Source organism: Salvelinus sp. IW2-2015, linkage group LG6.1 (assembly GCF_002910315.2).
Source record: "Salvelinus sp. IW2-2015 linkage group LG6.1, ASM291031v2, whole genome shotgun sequence".
Taxonomy (NCBI): domain Eukaryota; kingdom Metazoa; phylum Chordata; class Actinopteri; order Salmoniformes; family Salmonidae; genus Salvelinus; species Salvelinus sp. IW2-2015.
In genome coordinates, this window is record NC_036845.1 from 7476383 (window position 1) to 7480218 (window position 3836).

The window sequence follows — 3836 nt, forward strand, 5'->3', positions numbered from 1 at the left end:
CATACTGCTCACTTAACCCGAAACCAGCCGCACCAATGTGTTGGAGGAAACACCGTCCAACTGGAGACAGTGCATGCACCCGGCACGCCACAGGAGTCGCTACAGCACGATTGGGACAAGACATCCCGGCCGGCCAAACCCTCCATAACCCGGACGATGCTGGGCTAATTGTGCGCCGCTCATGGTGCGCCCCGGTCACAGCTGGCTGCGATACAGCCTGGACCCAACCCGGAGTCTGTAGTGACACCTCTAGCACTGCGATGTAGTGCCTGAACCGCTGCGCCACTCGGAGGCTATTAGGATTTTTTTTTTAACCCCTAGTCCTTGCCGATGACAAGCATACTCACCATGAAGAGTGATACACAGTGATGTGTTGTGTTTCCCCCAAAACATAGCGCTATATATATTCAGGACTTAAAGCTCATTCTATTGCCACATTTTCTTCAGTTTTATTTTAGTGGCCTTATTGCAAACAGGATGGATGTTTTAATATTTTTATTCTGTACAGGCTTCCTCTTTTCACTCTGTCATTTAGGTTAGTATTATGGAGATATTTCAATTGGTGTTGAAAAAAAATGTCAAAAAAACATAATTCCACTTTGACATTATCGGGTATTGTGTGTGGCTAGTGACATAAAATCTCAACATAATCCATTTAGGCTTGTAAAACAACAAAATGTGTCAAGGCACTGTAAAATGTCCATATACGAACAGAGGTGAGATAATATTGCTTCAAGCTTTTGCTGATAACTCCTGAGATGTGGAGGTCTCCAGAAGGCTGCATGATTTGTATCTGAAAGGAGAACACACTCTTAAACCACACAGACACATACAGGTACACACACACAAACGTATACACCATGCATGACGTGCTGCATGTCGCACCCAAAACCACACAACACACACTTCTCACTGTCAGTGCATTATGTGACATTATGTTACCGATGTGCAGCGCCAGGTGTGACAGTGGTCATAGTGATGTTCAGAGTTGATGGGGTGAAAGGACCTGTGAAGGGCAGATGGAAAATTGTGACAGAAACGCACAACACCACACACCACGCATGACCCAGGGCTATTTAATTCTTACCGATCCAATTCCTCATAGACATCATCTCCTCTGGGCTTCAGGTCCTGAGAAGAAGAGGAGAAGAGAGAAGAGAGAGAGAGAGAGAGAGGGAGGAGAGAGATGGGGGAGGGAGGGAGGAGGAGGGAGGAGGAGGAAGGGAGGGAGGGAGGGAGGGATGAGAGGAGGCATAGTACAGCAAGAATAGGAGGGGAGGAGAAGGAAGAAGAGAAAGACATAGAGGGCATTGTAGAATGAGAGAGGAGAAGAGGGGAGAAGGGGAGTGAAGGGGTTGAGGTAGTAGAGAGGACAAGAGGGAGAGGAGAGGAGAGAATTTAAAGGCATCCTCCTTGGGTGTGATGCATTGATTTGTTAATATCACTTATGTAAGGTTGACAGTTGAAAACTGACAGGTTTTAATAAACCACAGGGACTGATTGGGGAGGGGGGGGGGGTCATATACTGGCGACAGAAGAGGGAGAAACACACACACACACTGAGGACAGACTAGCAAGGGAGGCCACTACAAGCTAAACCTCCCCACACACACACAGACTCAGCGGGAACGCTTCTGTGTCTGGTTGATGCTGAGAACAGAACACAATAACTCACCATGTATACTGAACCGCTGGGAGAAGTCTATAGGGAGAGAGGAGAGAAAACAGTGTTCGAATAACCGCACAGACAGACAGACAGAGAGAGAGAGAGACAGAGAGAGAAGAGAAGAGACAGAGAGAGACAGAGAGAGAGACAGAGAGAGAGACAGAGCGAGAGAGAGACGAGAGAGAGAGAGAGAGAAGAGAGAAGAGAGAAGAGAGAGAGAATAGAGAGAGGGGTAGAGAAACATAGAGAAAGCAGAGGCAGGAAGTTAGATGAGGGGTAGAGAAGAAGAAGCGTGAAAACAAAGGAAAACGAAGATAGAAGAAGAGAGACAGAAAACAGAGGGCAAGACAGGAAATTAAAATGGTGGGGAGACAGAAGGAGGAGAGAGAGAGAGGGAGAAGAGAACAGAGATTCATCAGAGTATTGAGATACAGAGAAGGCATGAATCCATACCTGTCTGACATCCTCAGGATTCTCATAGATATTTTCCACTTCCCCGGAGTAGTGGGAGAGAGGACTGTTCAATACTGTGGGAGAAACAGGCACACGCAACACCACACACACACACACACACACACACACACACACACACACACCACCACACACACACGCACACCACACACACACACACACACACACACACACAGCACACACACACACACACACACACACACACACACACACACACACACACACAGTGAGAGGCAGACTTCCAGATTCATTGCATCGACCTCATAATATGGTCATGCCCCAGATCACTCACTGGAGTTGACAAGTCCAGAGATGGAGAGAACACAAGAAAGGGATGTCGAAAAGAAAACGCCGGAAGGACTCACCGCGGCGAGAAATGTCTTTTCTGTCTCCATAGCAACACACCAGCAACCGCGGCAACCAGGGGCACCAGGAGTAAATAAAGCAGAGAGGAGGGAGGGAAGGATCGAGGCACTGTTGCTCTCTGGGTGAGGAGGGAAGATCGAATAAGTAGTGCTCTCTGTTGTGTCTGGAGAGAAGAGGAGTAGAAAGAGAAAAAGAGAAAAGTTAATGAGTGTTGTATGAATTGAACACTTGTACATTAAATGATTAGTGAACAGTATGGTCTCATTCCCAGCAGGGGGCAGGCCTGATCCCTGGTTTAGCTCCAGAGAGGTCCTATCGAAATAGCGAGAAGACAAGATTGGAGAGGGTGAGTCATAGTGAGTATGTTAAAATTCCTCCAAGATCACTGAAGCTAATTGCTATATGGTCTAACTCCTTAGTCAATGGGCAAGACACTCAGTTTAAAAAGATCCTGTGTCACACTCCAACAGTACTCTGGGATTGAAACAGACGGATGAACAGAGAAGGTTGGAGGGAGAGCACGGAATTATTACATGACAAACCATGTGAGTTAGACTCATGAGTATTCAAAATTAGCACATTATGTAGACTAACAAAAGCGCCACACTGCACATGATTTACAGTAGTCTGGTGTGTTTGCATGGTGAGGTGAGGTGACATCATTCATGCAAATAGCCACAGGGAGGACATGGGAGCTGTTTGGGAGGTGTCAGTTACCACAGTGACAAACTAACCTGCTCACAAGCATCCAGATATAAGAGAGACTTTTGATGTCACCAGTGTATATCTTCATTTATATATATATCTCTTAATTTGTATACACACGAGTGTGACCATTACTAACATGTTACTGTTACTTAGTAATTGCTAATTTATGATGGATTCTATTGTGAGGTTTGCAAGTCTTTTCTGGATAAAAATAAATAATTCGATAGCACGCATGTTTCATTTGACGTACAGTCATCAAGTTACAAGATTCAAAAAACGTCCCAGAAGTTTGTTTCGGTAGAAGTTTCCTCTACAGGCCTTCACCTTGCCTTGCTTCAAATCACGTTATACATGGGTGCTCCAAATGAGATCAACTCATGAATTGGCTGTGTGAGGTGTAATTGATGGTGGGGGTGGTGTTGGTGGTGTGTGTGTTTGTGTGTGTGGTGTGGTGTGTGGTGTGTGTGTGTGTGTTGGGTCCCTAATGGAATAGTGTGGTGGCAGGGAGTTGACCCCCAGGCGCAGGGTGAGCCTTGCTGCTGTTCTGCAGATGCCAGCCCTCTTGAACACTGCATGAATTATGCGTAATTGGGTGCAGCGAGGTGAGGCGTTTTAAAATTATCCA

At 46.2% G+C, this 3836-nt stretch overlaps 1 pseudogene; it reads right to left on the reverse strand.

Moving 5' to 3' along the window:
• Positions 1 to 689: 689 nt before the first annotated feature.
• LOC111964628 (uncharacterized) overlaps positions 690 to 3836 on the reverse strand; it is a 13743-nt pseudogene continuing 10596 nt past the window's right edge.